The sequence below is a fragment of the Falco biarmicus genome, chromosome 12, assembly GCF_023638135.1.
Source record: "Falco biarmicus isolate bFalBia1 chromosome 12, bFalBia1.pri, whole genome shotgun sequence".
In the NCBI taxonomy this organism is placed as follows: Eukaryota; Metazoa; Chordata; class Aves; order Falconiformes; family Falconidae; genus Falco; species Falco biarmicus.
In genome coordinates, this window is record NC_079299.1 from 29,726,422 (window position 1) to 29,751,698 (window position 25,277).

Genomic DNA, 25,277 nt, shown 5'->3' on the forward strand with positions numbered 1-25,277 from the left:
TCTTATTTTGTCATTTGCTGTTAAAATTAATACACTCCATGCTGGCTATAAAAGTGTATTTGCATTTAATTGCAAGTCAGAATGAATTAGTGGATATGATTTAAACCCGAACTCACTCCTTAAAAAGAAGTCTTCAGTGGGGAAGGGAAAATAAAGCTCTGTGCCGGATTTCTTTGGTGGACGTAGGGATGGAGAAGGAGTCAGAGAGAGGAGGGGGCAGGCGGGGGCTTGGCTCCTTTTTTTTTTTTTTTTTTTTTAAAAAAAAATTCTTGAAGTTGCTTTCAGTGACAAATGCCTTTGCCAGGAGGGGCTTAGGCAAAGTGGTCAAGCACATCTGCTCCTGGGAAGGTAGGGAAGAAAAGAGGTTACTAGTAATAGGGCAGCAGCACAAAGGGAAAATTGTACACTGGAAGCATTAGTCTCCTCGGCGGTGGTGTGGCCAGACTGGTTTAGCAGACAGGATGATAGATTGCTTTGTCAAGGGTCCCAGGGTGTGCCCTGAACTTGAAGCACTTTGTTTATCTTGAATAGAAAGGGAAAAGCACAGACATAATCGATGTCTAGTTTTTTAGGAGGGAGGAAGAGGTAGAGGAGGGAGTGGGGGGGGGAGGGAGTGGGGGGGAGGCCCTGGCTGTGGCTCTCCATTAACAGATGAACTTGGCTGAAGTCCAGACTTTGATGAGAGAGTGTCACAGGCCTGGAGCCGGCCAGCCTTTTCAATATTTATTTATTATTTTTTTTTTTCATACCTGCTGACTACATCAAATGCTCCCAGGTCTTTTGGCTAAAGGCGAGAAGGGGGGGTGGGGGGGGAAGGAAGACACAGCTCCGTTTTTTTTTCCCTCTGAACCAGTTGAGACCAGTCCCTTGGCCACGCACGCAGGTTCTATCATCTTTCCTGGCTCACTGTTGGGAAAAAAGAGTTGTCACTGTGCCAGTAACCCGAGGGCCCAGGACAAAAAAAAAAAACAGGGGGGTGGGTGGTGTAGTTTTGGTGTTCCAAGAGGCAAATTAAACTCTGAGAGTGTGCGAGAGCAGGAGGGGCGTGCGTGTGTCTGGGAGATTTCAGAAATAGCAGGAGTTACATTCAAAAAGCATCTGTAAGGCAATACCTGCCTGGCTGGGGGGGTGAGCCCGAGGGATGGAGCGAGTGCAGGTCCGCAGCCCGTGAGCGATAGCACCTTTATGCGGTGGCACCCACCCACTGAAACAACTTTACGAGAAAAAAATCCAGTTGCCCCCCTAGTGCAGATCTGAGGTGGCTGTGCTTCCAGCCTTCACCCAGCCAGCACAGGACGTTGCTGGGCCGCAGATGATGTCAGGTGCTTTCTTGTAACACTGGGATGGGGAGAATGAAGAGAAATCAGAGATCTTTACTGGGTTGCCGCTGCTTTTTCTTGAAGTTACTTGCTTTGCAAGAGGCAGATTTGGCAGGGATGTAGCAAATGGGGCTGTGGCAGATGCTACCTGGGAGCTTGCAGCGTAAGTGCCGGGTCAGAGCTTCCCAAGGGCACCCAGCATGGTCTGAATTCAGGGTTGATTTGTGTTTTTTGTGTTTGGCTTTTTTTTTTTTTTTCTGTCTGTGTCCCCCCCCCCCCCCCCCCCGATTATGCTGTCTGTTTCTGACAGTTGTTCAGCTACTTACCAGTCTTGGCAGAAGGCTGAGCCTGTAACATCCTGACATTTTTTGCTTTTTAACAGGCCAGTCTCATCGTGCTGGAACAAACAGCAGCTTAACTGCATTTCACTCTAGCTGATTTGAATAACGTGTACTCTGGTCAAACAAGAAAGTCCTCAAAGGAAGATCTTGGTGCCTTGTTTTCTGTCCCACTGACACCAGCTGGATTTCAAAATGCGCAGAAGGGGCATGGGCAGGGGAATGCAGGCTCCCCCCTGCTGCAAAGGGTGGCACTTTTGGAGACACAGAGGGTCGGTAGGAGTTGGTCACCTGCCTGTCCTGTGCCCCTTCGATGGGGTAAGCGCAGGGGCAGCCTTTGCTGGCGAAAGCTTCCCCTGGTAGCCTCGCAGCGGGTGCGAGTCTTGGTGTTTGAGCAGGCTGGGATTTTTGAACCATGGCAATTTGAAAATCACAGCCTCCTTTCCTCTTCTTCCCCTTTGCATTTTCAGCCAGCAGCTGATGGTGTGCGGTGCACTGAGCTCTGCTCCGCGTGAGGGAAGTACAAAAGCTGGGGAGAGGCTGTGGGATACAGCTCCACGGTGTTGAGTGCCAGGGCTCTGGGTCTGGAAGTCTCCCTCCTGAAACTGGTTCTTCCCTTGCTCTCTGTGTAGTGTGTCAGACTGTAACTGGTCTGATTGTGAACTTCCCAGCGACTTGGCACCTCTGTCTTTTTTCCCAGGTGTTTGCTTACGTATGTGCGCAGCTCCCCTGTGTAATGCCTGCACAGGACTCCCTGTTATCAGCTGATCATGGCGTTTACCTCTCTGGCATCCATTACGTGAAGACCTGAGTGCCTCAGAGATGTTAATGCATACACCCTCGCAATACCGGGGCGAGATAAGCAACTACTGTTTTACAGCATGGCACAAGTGGGGTGACTTGCCCCGGCTAAGGCAGGAAAGCTGTGGCAGAGCAGGGACGAGAGCCCAGTGCCACCCGTGCCAAGCTGCCCTTCTTCCCTGCTGGTGGCTGGGCAGAGCTGGGAAGCAAAGCAAAGACGTGGTTGCATCTCCAAATCAACCCTCTCTTTCCCAAGACCTTTCTAGCTGCGAGGCGTCTGCCTCACTTCTTTGGCTGCTTCGCCTCTTGCTCCGCGTTTGAGCTCTGTGGAGATGCTGCACTTGGTCTGGGGGTGCGTGCTTGGCTGGGGTTGGGCACTGCCCCGTCCCTCAGAAATTTGCCCTGTAAGTCTTCGGGGGAGGTAGTGGGCTCCGTGGGGGATCCCAGCATCTGGGTGAACGGCGTCAGTGGTGAAGGTAGGTTATACGTCCAAGAGACAAGGCGAGTCAAGTACCTGTGTCTGGAGAGCCCACGATAAATACTGTACGGTGGGAACAATGGGGCTCTAACAGGGCTGGACCAGAAAGGCTACAGCCCAGCAGCCAGCTGGCTAAGAGGCTCCTGGGCAGGCGGTGCAGTATTTCTACTTCAAACTGATTGAAATGTCGACTAAAAATCCATGTTGTTGACTAGTGATAATTTACAGCTTTCTCGGTGCTAAGTAGCCGCGTGCGTAAGGATGCGCTTGCTGCGCCGGCATGAGCACCGAGCGGTCCGGGTGCGGCGCTGAATCAGATGCGTTATAGGTCAGCCCTTTATTTGTTTCATCAAGACTTTTACACAGTTGTCATGTAATTTATAGCTGCTTTCACGTTGTCAAACATTTTCATTGCGGCTTCTTCTTAACACACTCCTGACACAAACACGGCTGCTTTAAAGACACTGTATTGTTTCATAATCTGAGAGGAGGACTATAAAACATCAAATTACACTATCTTCAGGCTAATCTAAATGCACTACAGATTGAAATCAGAGCTCATTTGTCCCTGATGCAAATTATTAAGTTCTAATTATAAATATCCATTTAATTACCCCATACATTTTTATTCTGCAGACCTTCTCAGCAATTCTGTCTGAGATACAGTAGATGTATAGGAGAAAATCTGCAGTAATTAATGTGCATTTCCTAAATAATAAAGAACAAACATGAGCCACTTTGTTCATGGATGACATATCCGCGCACACATTTTTAGCTATCCGTGTTGCGGTGTCAGATGCTGAATGCTAATTCAGAAATAAATGGAAAAGAAAAAATTTAAAAGTTTAGGGGTTTATTCCCCCCTCCCAAGTTGTGGAAAAAAGCTGGATCCTTCAGTGCCTTGTGCCCTCCCCGTGCAAGGGATGGAGGTGGCTCAGGGGAGCCAGGCATTGTGTCCTGGCCCCGTCTCATGGAGGTGCTGCTCCCGAAGCCACCTTGCACTGGAAGCCCAGAAACCCAGATGCGTTTTGCAGTAAAACAAACCGAGGGAGCCGCTTGCTGCCATGCCAGCCTCTTCAACTTTTCGGTTTCATGCCCAACAGCAGCCAGGCAGGTTACAAAAGCCCCTGTCGAGCAGCGGTAGGGGTAGAGGATGCTTGTGATCCCCTCCTTGCTTCTGCACTCATGCAAAACCTGAGGTCAGGGGCAGGCGTGGAGGAAAGTGCCTGATGGGGCAGATCCTGCTTGGAGTTACCTTGGGCGTAAATCCTGAGCGGCTGCCCTGCAGCCCGGAGAGTCACTTGGTAGGCACAGCAGCGTAAAGGAGCTTGGGATCAACCTGTTACGGTTATTTATGTTCAGATTAACGGAGCCTCATCTAACAGCCACTGAAGTCTAGGAAAAAACTTGGAGAACGCGTCAGGCATCGATTCGAGCCTGGATGCAAGTGATGTCTGTCACAAATCGCCAGAGGAGCGCGTCTGCATGTACCCATATACATATATGGGGTAAAAATCTGACTGCACAGCAGTTAATGTGAGCTTTACCACAGGCTTCATTGCACTCTGTATTTATACCCGTATTTGCATCTGCTTTCTGAGTGATAGAGTAGGCTTTCTGGAAAGCATACTTGTATGGTATCAGTAATTATAAACAAAAATTAGCTTTGAATTTTCTCAGACATATATTCCACTAAAGCTTCATTAATTTTGTTGGTTAAGAAGATGAGAGGCTGCAGCAGTGTCCTTAATTCCCATGTAACTTTGTCCTTACTTACTATAATAATTTTATCTCAAACTTTGTCCTAGAGTCACAGGGTAATAGGCAGATAATCATAAAAGTGTAAGAAGTACTGGTAGGTGCCTAAGGACCTTTATATAAAGAAATCAAACAAAATCCAAGACTGATTTCCGAAATAAAAGAATAATTATCTTGGCTTTTCTATCTTTTTTGGAAAAATCAGCCCATCTTTTGGTTGTTTTTTTTTTTTCTGAATCACAATCACTGTACTGCTTTGAAACATGATTTTTATTGTGATTCCTCTGTAGTGCAGCCACTGCACAGGGTAATACTGTTTGAGATTTTGCATCTTGTTACACCTATTATGCAGAAGCTTAAACTGCAGCCTAACCTAGCTGTGCAATGGTGAGCAAGCCACGCTGCAGGCTTGCGGGTGCTTTGATTCCTGCACGATCTGCTTTTACCTGAGCAGCTGAGTGTGTCTCTCTGCTCATGTAGCTATTGTCTGGAGTAGAAAGTAAACTATGTATCCCATAACCCATACTAGCATTTCATAGCTCAATAGTCTTTATCTATTATTACTACTACTACTACTACTACTACTATTATTATTATAGCCTGCAAACGTATCGGTCATTGTATTGCTAATGTATGGTCGGGTGCTCTGGCTAGGACAGGCTCAGCTCGCTAATGGGGTCACTCGTGTCAGGGTGTGATGTATGGATTATGTTTACCGTGGCATGTTTTGTTTGTGAGCGAGGCTGTGGGAGTGGGGCAGATGATGAATGAAGATACTGCACGGTTTCACGCTTGTCCCTGTGGTCACAAGTCTCCAATACAATAAAGAGCTTCGTGTGATGGAGAGGTATTTATGTGCCTGTGGTGGGCTTAAAGCTTTACGTCTGTGGCTGAACTTGCAGGTGTGATAGTCCACTGCTTTGGTTATTTTTCGTGAAAGGTCTTATGTGGCCCGGATAAATGCTTGGAATTTGTTGTGAAAACCTTGAAAGTGTGTGAGCCATCCAGTTAAATAATTTGGCTGGCTGAAATACGGATCTCTTTTCCATCTTTGGGCCTCCACGTGCCAGCTGGGTGATCTTCATTGCCAAAACACAAACAGCCAAAGAGGTGTGTGTGCTGTCAGGCACCCCAGTGATGAATGCCTTCAGAGGCTTTCCTTACCCTCCAAGGCCCGAGTAAAACATTAATTCTTTTAAAAATCAAGGTTGCCCTGGTACCTTTGTGCCCCAGTTGGGCAGGCGGGCTGCAGAGGTGGGAGGCACGGGCAGGGCAGGATGGCCTTCGCCCAGGGCGGCTGGCTTCTTGCCACGGCAGAAGTACGCTCGGAGCTTCACTGGCCTCTCCTGTGGGTCCCACTTCCCCTTTACCCCCCCCGTGTATCCGCTTAAATGGACAACTGTGGTCTGTACGTAGGTTCTTCTTACTTATTTTATCTCCTGAAAGAGACAGAGTCCAACAAGCTTTTACCCACTGAGCCTGTAGAGAAAACGGCCAGGCAATTTTTGTTTCAATTTAGGCGTCTCTCTGGAGCGCTAGTTCCAGAGACTGATCAATAGGTTTTATTGTAGCCCTCACTGTCTCTAAAAGCACCGTGACCTTATCCCGTCTAAAAATAGCGTTTGCTTTTGCTGCCTGCAGAACCTTGACCTGTGACAACCCATTTGGAGCATAACTGACACGTGCAGTCAGCTGTGCATCCAAGACCCTTGCATGCCCTGGGAGAAGGCTCCCTGCGCTCCTTGTAGCCCTTGTTGGGAGGAAGGAGAGAGGGAGGGGTGTGGGGGGGGATGAAGTGGCCTGCTCCCTTGGGAATCCCCCTGTGGGCAGTGGGAAGCAAGCACCTCTGAGCATCTGTCCCCTTCTTTTGGGAAGAACCTTGCGCACACGGCCAGGTACGTGTTCACATTGGCACCATGTGCCAGGAGCATCCCTTCCAGGAGACGTGGCTTTGCCGTTTCTGCTGGGAGAGTTGCTGAGCCCTGGCAGCTTTGGGAAGCGCTGCTCTGGAAAACATGGTCTCCTTTTCTTCTAAACTGCTCTTCTTGAGGTTGGACAAAAGAAGGTCACCTAAGGTAAACTGGTTCCTGGTCAGTAGGTGCGTTTTATTCATTAAGACAGTTCCCAAGGGAAGAGTGAGAGCTCAGCATGGATTTTGGTGACCTGCTGATGCACGGGAGGGGCTTGAAGTAGCCACCAGGTACTTGCTGCCTACAGCAACAGCTGGCAGAGGAGAGTCCTCTTGCACAACTGCATCCTCCACCAGAAAGGGCTTGTTTGGTGTTTTCCATGCAAAGGAAGAGATGTGGGAGAAGATGAGCCTGGGGAGCTTGCCACCCTTCCCTCCCAGTGCAGCCGGGCTGCCCGGCAAGGGTTAACCAGCTCCCTGGTGAGCAAGGTCTGGTGCCGAGCCTCTGGAAGATGAAAAGGGAAGCCAGCTATGATTGCAGAGCTGTAAAAGGTGGCATTTTGTTCTCCTGCTAACAAAAGCCAGGACTATTGTTGCCTCCGAGCTTGAAAGGGAGGTCACTGGTGGTATTAGTGCAGCTAATCACATAAGAGGCCGGGTGGGCTCTGCACGCGGCCTCTGCTGCTGGCGGGGCTGAGACCGGCCACCCCGGGCTGTTCCCAGACACCGGTTCCTCTTTGGTTACACAAAATGTCCGCTCCCGCTCTCCTAATGCATAGGCTATTATTAGCTGGTGTCACTCAGTTATCTGAGAGTGGTGCTTTTAGCTACCATCTAAGTGCCTGACACTTGGGTTTACAGCAGATTAAATTAAATTTTAGGCTGGTTTGGCTTTACTGGGTGTAGACAAAAGGAGCAGCTGCCATGGAAATGTAATCTGGCACCCGAGAGGATGGAGAGCTCTAGCTGGTCTTCCCCTCTGCCCGGGCTTGGAAGGTCGCAGTGTTTGAGTGAATGTTTTGGGAGTGGGTACCTAAACCACCATCCCTTGGAGCATGGGCACCTGTGTCCCCAGCTCAGCGCCAGGCCACGGCCCTACCAGCCAAGGTGTGTTGAGGTGGGGACTGTTTAGATGTGACCAGCTGGCAAGCGTGCACACCGCACCACTGCTTGCCTTTGGAGCGTCTATCCAAATGCATGTAGCACATGGTAAGTACAATTTACTCATTAATAGGTCTCTTGGTGCAATCCATTCCTTTTGCTGCTGGGAACGTCTTTGTTTTGCCTGTTTTTGGCTAAAAAGCAAGAAGATTCTGCTCAACTTTATTCTGCCCTAAAACCAGATCAGGGCAAAGCTAGGTCCAGAAGTCTGTTGGAGATGTAACCACCTTAATCGCCAGCTGTCGCTGCGGGTGGGTGGCGCAAGGGGTGGTCATCCCGAGTGGAGGTGTAGGGGGAAAGGAGTTCAAAAGGGTCTGTGCTGGAGACTGGGTTCTTCTGGGCCAGCTGTGGGTGGAAAAAAGAGCTGGTAGGAGACCTCTCCCCGACATCTGCTGCTTGGAGGGCATTCTTAGACAGCGGATCTACTATCATCTCTATCTTTAAAGTTAGATTGATAGGGATCAAAGACACCTGGCAAGATCAAGACACGGCTGGCCCTGCTTTCTCAGTAACCTTCCTTGGTTGTGGAAGAGTAGTGGCAGGCCAGTAGCTGGCAAGGCTGTTATGTCAAGAGATGTTTTTCTCTTTAGCAGGGTGACGCTGTTCTGGGGCGGCTGGCGCCTTGCCTTCCTGAAGTGAGGCGTCACCCCAAAAACCTGAGGCAGTGGGCTTTGCGGGGCAGGAGAGCAAGGTTCAGCCCAGGGCTGGTGGGAGCAGCTGCTCTGCACGTTGCGTTGAGGCAAGCTGGGGTGGAACTAGCAGAAAAAAGCAGATGTTACAAAAGGTAATTGCCGGCTTAAAATGCAGTCCCTCGTTTGAATTTATTGGCATCTTTTCTTATGGCTTTGGGGTCAACAGCTGGCATAAGCAAATGTCATTTTTCCTGTATATCTCAGCACGGACTGGTGTGCAGCTCCGGCAGGCTGGCCTGCTTCCCCTTGAATCCTGCGCCCTGTTTGTCACCATCCTTCCCGTTTAGCTGCCTCCCGGCGTGGGAGAGCCTCTCCGGCTGTGATTTGTGTGCAGGGTGTATTTCGGGGGAGCACGCAGAGGTGCTTTATGGGCGTCTTTACACCTGTGGAGGAACGTATGGTCTTGGAGGCTCTGGCGCTAAGGTTTTCATGGGCAAAGGGCAAAGTGGAAACACCTCTTTGGTTTCTCTGCCCAGCTGTAGTTCTGGGTTTGAGCCGGACAACTCTGATTATCACATACAATTCACCACCATTCAACGTGAGGTTGGGACGGTGGTGGGAGAAGGAGTGGAACTGTGACATGGGTGCGTGCAAGCCTTGGCGTTGGAGGCTGGTTGCCACTCGCAGGCCCTGGCAAGTTGAAGACCTCCTTGAGCAGCCTGCAGGGACATGCAGCGACTCCGGCCAAGTTTTGGTCCTGGCACTTTCCCTCATTCCTTGGGGGACTTTGGGAAAGTCACAAACAGTTCAACTCAGCGTGGTGTTTGTTTGGTTGCAGGGGTAGGATTCGGTCTCTTAATTTCAGCACGTGGTAGTGTGTCCATCTGAAAAATTAGAACCTTTTTTGGGCGGGTAATACACTATGGAAAGTGTGATCTAGGTACAGCTTCAGCTGGCAAAAAAAAGGAGAAAAATTCAGAAAACTTTTGGTCACTGAACCAAAATCTAACCATCTTTTCTTTCATTTCCATGCAGTTTTCCCCTCTGAATTTTCTGTTTGGAAACCAAATGGAAAATCTGTTTTACGTCCTGCACTAATTAGGATATGGACCTCATACAGAGAGGGTTAGGTTTAAATTATTAATGCCTGTGCAACGGTTTGACAGCCTCCATTGAAAAATAGTTATCTGCTCACCTTGTCTTATTTAGAGTTTGTTTAGTGTTGTGGCAAGATCAATTGCCCTGCGCAGGTCTGAGGTTTTGTATGGATTTCTGGCGTATCTGTAGGTATACCTTACCTACACATTTTGCCAGTAGGAGTTTTGCAGCAGGTGGATAATGTGTTTTAATTATCCTGACTGAAGAACAGTAGCATCGCTTTGAAATGTGTGTTGTTGGTATGGAAAGCTGTCCTTGCCCGTGGTATTTTGGGAGTCTAGGAGTTCGGAGGAGGATTTTACTGAGTACTGACCGTGCCGCTCTCCGTCTTGCGAGGGATGTCTAACACCTCTTCCAAGGAGCGGTGTTGGCCTGGCTTTGGGGAGGGTGGTGGCTGCTGCTCTTTCTAAGAAGTTCTCAGAAACCTGGTTTTTGATTCCCTAACTCTCAAATTTACATTAGTCATTGGGACTACAGTATGTAAATAACCCCATCAAATTCGAATTGCGTTTGCATAATTCACACCTCATGTCTGATGGGAGAAAAAGTGAAGTATTTCCTTAAATTAACAAAAACCTGTAATTATTTTCTTCTGCATGTTGAAATTGGAGAGAAAGGCATCTCCTTGAATTTTATTTTTTGTATAATTTGTTTTTGCTGTTTTTCAGAATAATTTAGTAATGTATTTGTTAGGAATTGGCAGCATCTGCTAATTTTCAGAGCTATCACAATGATGGTAACATAAAAACTTGAGGCCAGAAGTGGGGCCAACACCTTATCTGCAAGCATTCACATTTATTTTGGTGCTAGTGCTGCTCTGCTAGCAGAGGAATGTGGTGTTCAGCATAATCAGAGTATGAAAATTTGGCCCTAAGCAATCATTTCTGCTGCATTGGGGTCAGATTGTGGAGCTTTTACTCATCCTGGTAAGTATTTATTAACCTTCAGAGAACAATGGCTGTAATGAGATTACCTGGGTAAGTGCTTATCCCATCGGGAGCAAGCTGCGGAGCCCGGACCCACTCGTGTTTGAAGAGAGCTAAGGAGGGCTCTTTGCTCCATAGTTGCTTTCCAGCCTGTGCTGGCTAAGGAGAAGGTGCCTGGCTGGACTGGAGGGCAGCGCCGTGGACCCCAGCCCGGGCTGGCAGGGTGTTTTAGCCTTTTGGAGCTGTGGTTTAGCTGTGTGTTGTCTTTCCCTGATTAGACACTCCTGAGAAGGGGAAAAAGAAAAAAAAAAAAAAAAAGTCAGTGTCTGAGTGACATGAACAAAGTAATTGACTATCAGTATCAAGAATTACTGCACAACCATGCAGGGGACAAGTCAGAACATACCTTGACAAAACCCTGCAACAAAGGGCTGCTCAAACACACCCTTGAGTCTTGGGAGCTGTAAATTGAGCTTCAATTCCAACGAAATACTTTCAGGCTTTGTGTACATTTTTGTATCTACTTGCAGCGATTCAGTGCCACACAGGAGGTGACTGAAGTCTCCAAAAAGAAGTAGCAAGCACCATGCTCTGCCGAGCGCCGAGATCAGCAGTTCATTTTGGTCCACGGCAAATCTGGTCTTCACAAATCATGTGGGATTTCTCTCATTCCCACCTTGTTTTCCCATCTGCTTCTATGTACTTCTCAAAAAATTTGGGGACACGTAACAGCTCCTTGGTTATCTTTTAGGTGCTGTTTTTCTCAGAAGAGAGAAACAAAGAGGAGGACCTTGTACTCTGCCATACAAGGGCAATGATCTTTCTATGAGTAGCTCCACACCCATTTCTTCCTACAGGTTAGAGACACATTTTTGGCACTGGACATGGTAAGCGTTCCAACATGTTTTTAATCTGCAGCTCTCATGTCTTTAAAGGTCTGGTGGTGTGGCTCTGGTTGTGTGCACCCATTTCAAGGTATCTGTGTAGAGCAAAATGTGGGTGAAATACGGTGACATGAATTGAATCTGTTGGTAGGAGTTTGTTTTGTGTTTGTTCTGCCTGTCTAGTGACACTTTCTATGTCTTCAGCTTTTTCCTTGTGACACTAGATGCCTTTCGGGAATTTCTAGGCATCTACTGAAAGGCTAGGGGTAGCACCCTGTGATACATTTGGTCCGAAAAGCTGAAAGCTGTCAACTGCATTTGCTAGGCATGCAAAGTGAAATGCCTTCAGTTGTTCATTTTCTAATGAAGGTGCGCTTAAATGATGAAACATGGTGCCAGAATGCATGGAACTCTTTCTGTTGACTTGAGTTTTGGATCAGGCTCCAAATTCTGATTTCATCCTATCCCCATGTGCCCGAGATGCACAGGATGTCAATTTATTTTTCCCTTGTCTTCTCTGGATGGCATTGCCACAGCCCAAATTCAACCAGCCTCTTGATTTCTCAGATGCTGTCTCTCGTGGGTAGAGCTGTAGGAGCAAACGTGCAGGGAGGACACCTCCCAGATCACTGGGTACAGGCTGTGGCCATCACACCATGCCTTTGATGTCCAGAGATGCTGAGATGGCTGCATCACCTCGTTTTGTGTTTTACTCAAGTATGCTGAGACTAGAACAGTGCCTGTGGTAGAGTGGCGGGTGGGGAAGAGGGAGGAGGAGATGGATGATCCCTCTCTTGTTCTGGGAAGATTCAGTGGTTGCCCTTGGTCCTTTCACCTCCATGAGCTGTGTAAGGGTTACGGCATTTTAGACGTTTCCCAAAGTGTCAGTGTTCAGAGCACCATTAGGAAAAGACTAGATGAATGACCAAAATGTAGGGGCAAAATAAATTAGGCAGTTCAGAAGCTGCAAACAAGTCATTTGCAGGGAATAACGAAAGCTTGCAGTTGCGAGGCGGTCCCTTCTCCAGCCCACTGCAGCGATGTTTATAAATCAGGGTAACAAAACAGGAGCCCTTATTAGGCCTAGGTGACATTAAAGGTGCATTTAGCTACAAAGTGTGACACTGGCTGCTATAAACTCAGACGGGCGCTCTAACTCCGCTGCAGCTCACTTGGAGAGGACGGCAAGGCTGTGCCTTCAGGACTGGGTCAAAGCTTCCTCGGGTACCGCGTTTCCCATTCTGCAGAGAGGGGCTCTTCGGCTCCATGGGTCAAGCCATGCTTTTGCCCCTCTGCGGCTCGCTCTAGTTCTGCGTCCTGAGACTTTGCTCCGTCCCCCTCTCCCTGCCTAACATCCCCTGCCCTCCGCTCTTTCTGGGATAGCGGCGGTGGTACCCAGCACATCCCCTTCCAGCACCTCCTGCCCCCCGTAACCCTGTCAGTAGGGTCCCTGGCCATGCCAAAAGCCTCCCAGTTATCTGCATCATCCATCGCACACAGGGAAACCTAACTGGCTGGTGTGGGTGCTCGTAAGTGAGCGGTATTATATTTCCCCACATAAATGTCACATTAATGGAGCATTATAACCAAAAGATGCTCATAGATCACTCTAAACCATTTTAGGCATCTGTTCCGCTTCCATCACCTGCTCTTCACACATTTGTTTGTGTTTGGGATGGGAGGGATGCTGTCGGGAGAGCCTGGGGAGGACCTGGGGGGAGGTGGGAGCGGGCCGGTGTGACGGAGCAGCCCACCTCCCTGCCGGGAGCTCCACTGGGCTGTTGGCCGTGCTGGAAGAGACACAGCAGCAGGGCGCTGGGAGGGCGCGCCGCGGCTTGGCTTCGAAAAGGTGTTGATAGAAAGTGCTGACTTATCTGAGCTGGCTCAACGCCTTCTGAAAGTCCGGTGGAGGCAAGGGGGGAGCCCGAGCTCGGCGCAGCCGAAAGCCCATGGTGCCTCATCTGCGACGGCTTTCTAGATCACACCATGTAACACAGCCCAACAAAGGGCCTTTAAATCCTAGTCAAGAAGACAGACAATAGAAGGTCAGAGTTTAAAAGAGAAAGTGTGCCTCAGACTGATGTAATTCCCCTTCTCCCCCCTTTTCTTCGTGTGAATCCTTTGATATTTGAGCAGGGAAATCCTCTTTATCGGGAAACTCCACCTCCTCTTATCTCTACTCCCTCGAAAATGCTATCTGCTCTCTTGCCTTTTGTGCCTCCCGACCCGGTTTGCGGGTGGAAACCTCCTTGCTTGGGCATGCTGCCCTCCCATCCCTCTCGCCCAGTGGGCACAGCAAGGCTTGGGGCTCAACACAGGGATTCACTGTACGTAAACACTCTCTGGCTAATGACCCCCATGGGGACCCAGGCTCGCCCATCACAATCAGGATCCTGGGAGCACGGGTGACTTGCCACGAGGGGCTGAACCTCCAGGTAACATCATTGAGATGCCCCAACCAGCTGTAGCGGTAGCCAGGTCAATGTGGGAGCAACCTTAGAAATGTGTGTGTGGGGTTATTTTCGCCATCAGGCCCCTCTCTGCTTCGCCCCTGTTTAGGTGGATTAGAGCAACCTTCCCCTTGGAGCTGGAGGGGTCCACACCTGCAAAATCCTGTTTGCAGACTGAGTGCAGCAGTGCTGGAGCTTTGCAGAGGATGGAGGACTGCAGTGTGCTGGGCAGGGGTGACCCCATGGGAGGAAAACCCCATCAGACACCAGCCTGCCTTCTCCACCTGTGCTGGAAGAGCCTTTGTCACCCACTTTGCCACTTGCTGCTGTGCCGTGTAGCACTGCTTGGACTTACGGGGTCTGCAGATGAGGCAACTTCGACTTACCGTGACGCTGCCCTGGCAGCAGTGGCAATCAGATGACAAGGCATAGGAGGTGAAGCCTGCCCCTGTTTCCATTTCAGCCCAGCAAATAAAGGTCTCTCTTGTCTACTGTAGAGCAATCTTTTTCATAAAACATATAAAAGTAGCCGTGTTGGGTGAGACCAGAGGTCGAGTTGAACCAGTGTGCCCCTTTTCTGGCCTGGTCAGACTGGGAGCCCTTGGAAGGAGAAGAAGACACAAAAGCTGGCAGGGGATTACCCATCCTCTGCTGGGCTCTCTTGCCTGTCCTCTCCGGCACTGTGGGTTGGACCGGAGCATCCTCCACTCTCCCTCAAGGTTATGCCCAGCCCCTCTGGTTACCTGTGTGTATTTTGCCTGAACTGGGACTTGGGAGGTTGCATTATGTTGACGATTGCATCAGATAAGTCGTGTTCCTTAACCTTCATGCAACGGGCTCCAGTAAGACTCGTTAGCATTCTTAATTTGTTATAATAAACAATTGCAAAGCTGGGGAAAGGAAACGTCCCTGTGTGTATGCTCAAAGCCACTGGGTATCTCTGCAGAGCTGCGACAGCTCTGGGGACCAAAGAGCTTCTGTTCTTCTCCTGCTCCATGGAAAATCAGATCAAGGCTCTGGCCCGCGCTGTTGGTAGTCACAGAGGACCAGGCTCTTCTTCCACACAAGTGGGTTTTCATCTGGTGTAACTCGGTGTATGTCACTAAGAGTATTCTCAATGTATGCTCACATAAGACAGCTCAGAGATGTGCCCAATGTGAGTATGGAAGACATCGGGCACTGGGTACCTGTGCAGACATCCAGCTGCGGCCAGCGATTGCTGAGGTGGTACCCAAGGAGTTTTGTTCTTGCTGCATCCAGAAGAGCCAGTGAATGATCTGTAGTCACACCTAGGGCAGCCCTTGGGGTGCAAATCAGGTGGGACCCGCCTGGCCAGTTTGCACCAGCAGATGTTCTAGCCCTGAAGACTCATCCCTGAAGTCATGTAAGAATGGCCACTGAATTTTTCTCCTTGAGCCATTAAAAATGACTTTTCTAGTACACTGTATTTTGGCATTGATGTTGCTGTCTCCCCTCCCGTCAGACCCTCAAACACGCGGGGCTCGGGCAAGAATTCATGCCACTTTTCAGTACGATCTTACTATCTTCCCAGGCTACTTCTGTGCTCCTGCACTTCCAACTACTTACAGCCTGGAAAAGAGCTTGGCCGTGAGAATACTGTGTCCACAAAATGGTGCAGGGTGGAAGGAAACTGTGTCATTAATCGTGCAGTTTTATGTAGAGTGTAATTCTTGCAGCCTTCAGTTCCAACCCAGATTAGTGCTCCCTTAGCTTAAAATAACAAAAAATGAACTGTCAGAATCAGAGCAAAAAATATTAGCATGATGAAACATGTTAACAGGTAGCCATTAGCACTTTATGTCTGCATGAATAGTGTCTTTAAGTGTTTTATTGGTAACAAAGCAGGGAGGATGGGCAGCAAATGGCATTCCTTTTCAAACCGGCATGTTGCTTTAATTGCTGTTTTTTATTGTCAGGGGAGACGTCTTCTTGGTCAGGGTAAGGTCTGGGCTGGGGAAGTGGCCTTGGGACATGGCTGGGTTTCAAGTACAAGCTTTCTGCCAGAGAGAGAGGAAAGGAGCAGACAGTCTGCACAGAGCCTGTTATTACGTGAGGTACCCAGCTCTGAAAGAAGTGTGAGGGGATAACTGTGGCATGGAGCAAAGCATGGCTAACATCCATGGAGGTGCTGCTCAGTCCAGGTGTGTGAGATGTTCCTGCTGCCAAATCACAGAAGAGTCGGACCACTGAGAGCAGCGCCTGGTTGCTCTCTGATGCTTTGCTGGTTGCTGTTTGACTGTGGTCATTCCGGAGCTGCAGCATCCAGCAGTTGCTTAAGGGAATGGTAGACATTTATCTACAGAAATAATAAAAAAAGGGGGTGTGGGGGTGAGGAAACTGGTAAATATTTGCACCAGAAATTAAGGAAAATCTTTTTGGGTTTGTTGGTAGCGTTGAGGACCGTGGAGGAGAGGCCATTGCTGCTCCCCACCAAGCAGCGGCACGTGCCAGCTCCGATGGCTGGAAGTGACTCCCACGCTGCTTAAGCTGTGTGGTCTTCCCGAATAACCCTGAGACCTGGCACAGCCCTGTCCTTCTCTGTTTCCACCCTCTTTTACCGTCCAGTTGGCACTTTGGAATTGCACATCGTGCTCCAGCATCCTGCTTCTGTTGATGTAGAGGTCCTTGGGGGAAAAAAAAATATGCGTGCTGTCACCGGCTCCTATGGACCCGTCCTGTTGCATCCATTGAAAATTGTGCCTTGTAGGTGTTTTGTTTGTGTCTCAGCAACTGGCAGCCCTACTTGTTCGGGGAAATGTCAGACCCTGCCTCGTTATTGACTGCGCGGCCAGGTCTACGTGTCTCACTGCTGGTGAGGAGGTGGCCTGGGGCGAAGCCTTTCTTCCACCCGCCTCTCTCTGCCTGTTTTCAAGCCTGTGTGTCGATGAACATGAGTTGCCTCCTATTTTTTATTTATACAAGGTGTTTCTGGGGAGACAGCCCGCTGGTAGTTGGTGTTTGGGGTTGGTTCTTGGTGATGAGGAAGTGCTTAGCAGTTGCTCAACTACTTTGGTTGGTGATTTTGGGTTTCTTGTGAGGTTTTGCTCATGGGTACACATGCAGGCATGGGTCTTGCTGTGGGGAGAGACGTTGGTGCCCTCATGTGTGGCTTGAAAGCCTTGAAAATCTCTGTCCCGGGTGCAAAGTGTGCCTTTTGTGCATCAACTTTCCATCCTTCCTTCTTTTCTGCCTTCCTTCCTTCCTGGCGCTGGCAGCCGTAGCACGGTGCCTTGTTCTTTTCTTACGGGAGTGCTAGATTAATGGCAAAAACATGGTCTGGATGCTGCTCTACGGTCTTGAAAAAAAATCTGTTTGGTTGGTTTTTCCCCCCTGCTCTGGTGTGGCCGGTGTGAGGATGGTTCCCACCTTTCTGCCATGTTTTGGGATGGCTGAATTCTTGAAAGACGGTAGTGGGGTTTCCAGCTGGGCAGCTGAGAGCCACGGGTGGCTCCGTGGGACCCACGCTGCCCTCCCTCCCAAAGCCAGGCCACAAGCTAAACTCTCCTCTCCCTAGACCTTGCCAGGTTTTTAACCATATGCACTTCGGTAGGTTTTAACTTTTTCATCTCGAGTCTGAGCAGTTTTAATCAACATAAATGCTTGCGGTGGGTATAGGTTGCTGCATTTAATAAAGGGTGAGCTTTTCTCCCCCCCTTTTTCTTTCTTTTCTTCTTCCTTTTCATCCATTATTTTGCATTCTGCTGCACTCAATGAGTGTTTAATCCCTGCCCTTCTGTCTGTTGAGATATTATGTTTTTTTAATAGTGCTTGTTTATGACTAAGGTCAAAGACAGTATTTCAGAACAAAAATTAGAGTTGGTTCATAATTGAGTACATATGTATGTTACTGTTTATTTTTATAGTTTGCTAATTTATTTTTAAACAGCTCAGTTGAGCCAACATGTTTATAGGTCTGTTTATCACATGTCTTGCCAGTCGGAGTGCTAAAAGACACATGCTTTTCAATAGCACGGATCCGAAGTTAAATTAGATAATACCGCCAGGTAGCAATTTAATTACATTAATTGAATGTTTAGGTTGAAATGTAGTTTTGCAAAGGCTATAATGGAATACATTTGTAAGTGTCTGCATATAAATCTTGGCATTTAAAATGTTATTTGAGCCTGCCGGCAGGGAAATAAAACTCCGTCGAGTGTTTTTGAGGGAGAAATGGGGTTCTTCACCACGAACACCGAAGCACCTGTGCTTGCAGTAGCTTTGGGTTTGGGCACCGTCCCGGCTGTCGGCGTGAACCTCTGCGGGTGCCCCTTCCAGTTACCTGGCCGGGTGTCTGCGTGGCCTGATCCGGTACGCTGGGGGAGGAAAAGCAGCCACCCCTATGAGCCCTGATGGAGAGATAAGGGGTGAGCCGGCACTTTGCGGGAGGGCAGAGCGTTGTATGTTAGCCAACGTGGAGAAAATGTTTGTCCGGCTGAAACCAAGCCCTCTCGGTTGTGCACCGAGCGATTTCCCAAGCTTGCCAGCTGCCGTACCGGATTGTACCCGCGGGTTCTGGCCATGGGCTGCCTTCCCCAGCTGGGGAGCTGCAAAACAGCCTTTGAAAGCCAGCTCGGAGGAAGCACCGCTGAAGAGCAGAAGCTGTGAATGAACCATGCTCTCCAGCCCGGATGGGTATTTAATCCTCAGCATAAACATTTTCCAGTAACGTATTGTCAGGAGAGGGAGAGGGAAAATTCCTCAGTTTAATGGTGCCCAAGAATAGCAGGCTTGGTTGGGAAAGGACAGGAGAAAACTGCTCTGGCGCTGTTTGGTTTTGCTTGCACCGGCGGCTTCTGCATGCACCCACTTCCAAGCAAAATATTACAAATCCCAGCATTTCTAGCGGGAGCAGGGCTGGGCTCTTTGCAGCTCCCTTTTAGTATCCGGAGAGCTGAGTGAATCTGGTTTCAAAAGGAAATAATAATATAAATAAAAGGAGCAGGAGGTCATAGGTCGGTTTTATCAGGACTCGAGGATAGATAAGGGGTAAGCAGCGGAAAGTCATGGCTTGTGCAACATTTTTGTGCCATGGTGGGTGATCGCCTTTTAGGTGCCTGCATGCTGGGAGGGATGGAGGAGGAAGAGGGGGGAAATGCAAGACCTGAACACCCAGCACTTGGAAATAAGCTGCTGGCGAGCAGGCTTCTGGCATTTCTCAGGCTCTTGTACTGCAGACAAGCCAGGAAAAATGCACTGGGCTCAGTGCTGGGATGCTTCTGTCTGTTTTGTACTTACACTTCCGTGTGGGGACTTGGAAGGCAGGTGAGGGGACACTCCTCCCTGGTGCTTATCTGGGTTGGGATGGACAACTGAGGTGTGGGTTATTTCTCCAAATCACACCTTTACTGAGTAGGTGACCTCTCCAAACACCCATCCCAGACAAGGCGTGGGTGAGGCAGGGGCCTGGGGGCAGCAGGAATAGCTGTGCAGGTCCAGGTCACCACAGCCCTGCTCTGAATGACCCAAGGCTTCAGCAGGTGGCTGAGGAGTGGTCATGTTCTTCTACCCTGTCATACTCATAGCTTTCTCCAGCATGTGGATTTTCTGCTCAGGCTTTGCTTGGACCCAGGCTTTACCCTGCAGCCTTTTTTACACCTGGGATTAGGTCCCAGATGCTGTCTTTAGGAGCTCTGCCCCAGCCTTGCAGTGCTGTGGTAGCCCAAGCCAAGTGTCCCCACTGAACTGGTCCAAGACTGCCTGCAGGATCCATCACTGCTTTGGGCTCCTGCGCCTGCAGCGGGGCTCGCAGCGCGTCTGGCACACTTTGGGGTGAAGCCTTCTGCTTAGTTTCCCTTGCAAAACACCTGATAAGAATGCACACAAAACTTTGCTGCACTGAACTCAGACATGGCAAGTGGGGCCAACCAAGGCATCTCCTCCAGATGAAAATGCTGATGTAGATACATTCAGGGGTGCTCCTGTGCTAATGCAAAACACCCGAACAGATGAAAGGAAGGGTTTTTTTCTGATTGTGGAGGCTGGGTGAAGTTTCCTGATCCAGGCAGGAGATTTCCATGCCTGTGCAAGAGGTTTTCATGAGTATAACTTCACTGATGGCTGAGTGCAGACAGACCCTGGAGGAGCAGAAGGGGCTGCCACAGTCCATGCTTGCACAAACTAGAGGAATTTGTAGGCAAAGAGATGTGTGAGGAGTCCATAGGAGCATTGGCTCAGTTCCCGGTGACTGGCCTTATTGTTTGGGTCATTTGGGTAGTGGGTGCCTGCTTCTTCGTCAAGCTCTCGCGGGTTTTGCCTCTTGTTTTCCCCCTGGTCTTGAAGGACTGACACACTCTTCCAGCCTCATGCCAAAGGACAAGTATTGTTGAAATGTGGGTTCTCAAGGTTCCCCTGGTGAACCTGGTGTTTGGGGCAGTCATGACTGGTGTTTTTGGAAAGTCAAGACTTTCTAGAATGCCCCCAGGGTGGAAGAACCCAAGAGCTCCAGTTTCTTGGCCATCTTTCACACTGAAGGTGGGTTCCCTGTGCATCCTGATGGGCCTCCGTGGCGGGGCCCGGCCTCATGGGCCAGCTTCTGCTGAAGAAGCAGAGCACAAAGTAATATCTGGACATGCTTTGAAGCACATACGAAAATATTTAACTCCGTTAATAGCATTTGCTTTCTTTTCCTCTTGCTTTCCTCACCAATCTATAAAGCGCCAGTTCCTTGAGGGCCTGATTTGCATGTGAACGTGGGGTGGCTGTTTGTCCCCTTGTTTGGTAACTTGTGACTAACTGTCTTAAAAAGCTGTTGTCAGTGGGATTTTCCCATCCCCTCTCTTTTTAGCTGAAAAAAAGTTGACTGATTAATTTTTTTTCTGTCTTACAAAAGCTCACCTTTGGCCTGAGACCAACCAGGGAGAGTTTCTGCTGCAAAGAAAAAATAGTCCAAAACCAGAGGGTTTCTATGAAAGTCTCAGCGTAAAATGAAGTTACCGCGGCCACCACCAGGTGATTACCATAATGCCAAGTGCTTATTGCTCGGCTCAAGGTTTCCAAATGCTTGGGAACGATTCCAGCTTGTTTGGGCTCGGGAACAAAACCTCTCTGAGATGCTGCAGCCAGGGTGGAAGGGATCCAGGGAGCGACGGGAAGTGGTGCAGCACCGTCCCCGTGCTGAAGGCTTGTTTTAATGGCTGAAGCTAACAGAGCATCCCATAGCACTGTGGTAGCAATGTTTGCAGGCCGAGTTCAGAACGCTTACTTAAAAATGATCAGCCATGGCCTAAAAATCTGCCTTGCACACTTACTTTCGGAAGGAGACTGAGAGGTAGGACTGCTGTATTAAGGATGCTGAAGTGGTACCCACTTAAGGATCAGGTTGTAGGCTTTTTACACCGGGGGGGGGGGGGGCATTTTCCTTCGCCCCCAATTCTGCTGGCATGTTGGCGAGCAAAAACATCTCTGCTGACAAAGTTGGTGTCAGAGAGAGCAGCTGCATGCACTCTTTTTGGGGTTACAGAGGTTTATGCAGCCTAAGGCATGATACACATGCACTGCCGATTGCTACTCATCGTTTCATTTGCAGTGGGGATCTGTGTTTGCAAAGATCTTTTTTTCCCTGAGTCTTTGAGGGTAGTCCACTTAAAGGACTCACAGAGCTGTATTTTCTTTACAGTAATGAGGCAGCATGACATACCAGTCATGGGAAATCTGATAGACTTGGGAGACCCTAGGAGAGTAGAAAATTACTTAATTTACTTTGTGTGCAATAGTCTTAATTTTCAACTATTTGAACAACTGATTGCTGGGGCAATCATCAGATCTTCAGAGTTAAGATGTTTCCTGCTGGAACGGAGCATTAGCTAAATCAGCGATGGCTGGGGATGGCAAAACGGAGCGATTGCGCGTGTCCATCTGAGGGTAAAGAGAAGATTAAAATGAAATCCCTGAACCTGAGCTGTGGTACTTTTTATTTTCTGGGAAGGGTGAGGCAGGTGAAGTTCACCTGGTCTGGTGGCTAATTACCCAGGTGGGGAGCTGGGGCTGCACAGCTCTGGCGGTGGCTCTGCTGGTGGCTCCAGCATGTAGGAGCTGGGTCCGGTTTCCTTCTGAGCAGGTGGGAAGCCCTCTCCTCAGTGATTCCCTGGTATTTGCTCATTATGAGTAAAAGTGATAAAATCTAGTGGTGGAATTATGTTATGTGTTGGGTGCTTTCCTACCAAATTAGTAATAACCCTATGTGTCTTTTGTCTTTGACCCATTTCATGGAGGCAGGGGGCTGGCTTCTGCTGCCTTTTCTTTCATGAGCAGCTGGCTGAAGCAAACGGACCTCGAGTAAAGGGATTAGAAACTGGTCCTTCATTAGGGTTAGGCATTGCAGTCCTTGTGCTGCGGGCGAGCCCTTCCCTGAACGAGTTTTCCCATTGGTCTGGATGAGAGCTGCCTTGCATAGGTACCTACTCATCAAGAAGCCGGTGGTCTAGGTCACAGGGATGGAAATAGAAGCAGTGTAAGTGCAGAGCAAGGCACCCACTCACACGGGGAAGGGTGATGGGGTCTGCTTCATTCGTCAAGATCAAGCTTGTACTGGAGAAAAGATGACAGAGGACTTTTCATTCCGAAAACTGTATATGCCACTGAAAAAAGGTATTTGTAACTGTTTAGAAAGGAAAATGGGCATGAATATTAAGAGACCTTCTCCTGCCTTTCCGTGCCAGCAGAAAATGAAAAATTCAGTGTGAAAGTATTTTCTTATTAAAAAAAAAAAAGACTACAAAATGCAGTCCTAATTTCTGAAGGCTGAGAGCTGCATGAGTGAGAATATTTAATTACAGTGGCAAAGTACAAACATTTCCTAGTGAGCATTCATTGCATTAATAATAATTAATTAATTCATTGGCTAAAATGTACATCCTGCTTGTGTTCTTTTAGCAGGCTGGGAATCCGATCCCACTTTTTATTTTATTTTGCTGACAGCCACCCAGCAAGTAGGGAGGGTAGAGGATGGAGGCTGTTTGCATAAACAGAGGCTTTTATGTTTCACTGTGTAGATGGCTACGTTGGGGTTGCACAGTTTTGGTTAGCAGACTTCTGCAAACGGAGGCGAGGACTTGAAGCAGATCAGCTGATTCAGGGGACCGAGTATCTGACTGCTACAACGATAAGTGTCTGTACAAATATTTATACAATCCCGATAGTCTTTTGAATTGCATTATTACAACACAAAAAGCTGTCAGATTTCCAGGGTTTCCGAGGCGTACTTCTTACAGCTTGCATACATTTTGCCAGCGGATGCAAGCAAGCTCTGCTTGTGCTCAGAGCTGGCTGGACCTGCGCCATCACCCAGCCAGGACCGGGTTGGTGCTGAGCCTGTGCAGCACCCAGCCTGAGCTGATAAGCCCCGCAGAGAGCCTGGCTATATTAGTTCAGGCTCAGCACCGAACGTATGCAATCATGTGGCACAGGGCTGACTCAGAGCAGCCACAGAGTGAGGTTGTGGGCTGAACAAGCTCAGGGCCACCTGTGAAGGGTGGTGGAGGGGTAACCCCCTGCATTTGAGAGGCATGTTCTAATGCCAGCCTGCACATTCCCACCTTATCCTGGCATGCTGTTCCTCCCCTGGGTCACTCACAGAGGGTTTGACCCAAAGTCTGCAGCCGATGGTGGGTGGCTTCCTATTGACTGAACATCCCATCAGGCCCTGTATAGGAAAATGACAGTCATCACCCAAAAGAAGGATTTAGGAGACTGGGGTGGCTTATGTGCAGGTGGAGTGCAGAGCCAGATGTAAATGGATTTGGAGTAGGTGTAGAAGAGAAGTCATCTTGTGCCTTTTCTGCTGGAAGTTAGCCCAAATATTTGCATAGGTAGGTAGCCCAGTGTTGCCGACTTGTATGGCTTGATGGCCATTCACACTGCAGCTGCGGTTTTCTTAAAGCTTTCTTGGAGCCATGGATAATGGGATCCAACTGGCACTCTAGGATGAACCTTGAAAAAGGGACGTCAGTCCCACTTGAGATCAAATACGTGCAGGCAGGGTTCACACCGCTTGCTGCCAGGAGGCCAAGGGGACCGTTCCAGCCCTACAAAAGCAACAAGAGTTGGAGTCAGTGGTAGGGAAGGCTGGAGGCTTCCAGCAGTTATCTGAATGGATTGAAAGCCCCAACGGGGAAGAAGTGCTGTCCCGAAGCAGGGTTGAAGCACATCAGTCGCTGCCTCAGCCCTGGCAGAGAAAGCCCCATGTTTTCACATGCTGATGGTGGTTGTGTGTCCTGTTGCACGCTTATTTGTTAGATTAGGAATTTGGAAAATGCTTGTAAGGATGTGAAACCGGAGTCTGGGGCTGCTGCGGGCCTCCTGGTGTCCTTCAGCATCACAGTTCAGGATAATTTTGGTTTTTAGGGGTGAACTTGTATCTTCCAACAGCTGTGAGTGTATCTCCAGAGGTTTCAAAAGAGTGGGCTTGTTACTTCCAGTGCAGCATTTGTTTGTTTTTAGGGCATGTTTTTCCCCAGGGAAAGAAGAGTAGCAATCCCATGATCAAAGAAACAAAGCAAATTGCTGCCGAATTTCTGCCTAATAGTATTTAAATTAAAAAAACAACAAAACAACAATAAAAACAACAAGAAAACCCACGTGATATATAATTTATAAATGAGTTGTGTTTGCCTCGGCTCTGGCCTCCTGGAGCAGCGTCTGAGATGTCAGGTTCAGCAGCCAGTGCTCCAGCAGCCTTTTATGTCAGGTAGCAGCGAGCAGCGTCTGTCCTCTGTGGCAGCCCATCACCTGGGACCCGCTGCTGTATAGCGAGAGCAGAGCCACAAGGCTGTTTCATCCACATCCCCAGCTGCAGCGCTCCCCTCTGCTGCTGCAGACGCACTGGCTTGGACACATGTGCCAGACACAAGGAAAGGGTCGAGTGTGTCAGGGAGGGAGAAGTCGCCTCCTGATGCTCCCGGTAGGGACTAAAGCCAGATTTTCCGTGGTGGCTGGTTGATTCGCTGGGACTGCTGTGTTGGCCCTACCCCTGCAGCACCCAGCACTGCAGCATCCCTGCTCGCCCAGCTGGCCAGACCAGGCACAGCGCAGCAATGTGGTTAGCCAGATAACGAGGGCATGCACCCTGTTTTTCTGACCATGTTCTAACAGGAATAACTCCATTCCTGAATTTTCACCTACACACGTTTTGTCAAAATCGTCTCATTTGGCCATGAGATGTGAATTCCTGCTGTGTGTAGCTGCAGTGGATGGGATGGGGTCGCTCCCCTCCCTCTGTGCAGAGTTGTTCAAGCTATTGCAGGGCAGCGTTGTGCTCAGAGAGGCTTTGCTGGGGCAGGAATGGTTGGGGCTGGTTTTCTGGAAGTAGTGGGGCTACACTCAGAAATGGCTAATTGGCTCAGGAGGGTCTGCACGTGTTTCCCTGGCAGCCTCTCTCTTAGCTTCCAGCAGGGATGTGCTCCACGACTGCAGCATCCCAGCTTCAGAGGAGGCAGATGGAAACAG

The 25,277-nt window shown here is 49.2% G+C and overlaps 1 protein-coding gene and 1 long non-coding RNA gene across 9 annotated transcripts in view; both read left to right on the top strand.

Annotated features, from left to right (window-relative positions):
* The window catches only part of BCL11A (BCL11 transcription factor A), a 75,091-nt gene that overhangs the window by 20,594 nt on the left and 29,220 nt on the right, over positions 1–25,277 (top strand). The window lies entirely within an intron of this gene.
* Positions 6,537–19,734, top strand: LOC130157382 (uncharacterized). The gene is made up of 2 exons (XR_008824841.1): positions 6,537–14,961; positions 15,080–19,734. It is a non-coding gene; the product is annotated as an uncharacterized LOC130157382 (long non-coding RNA).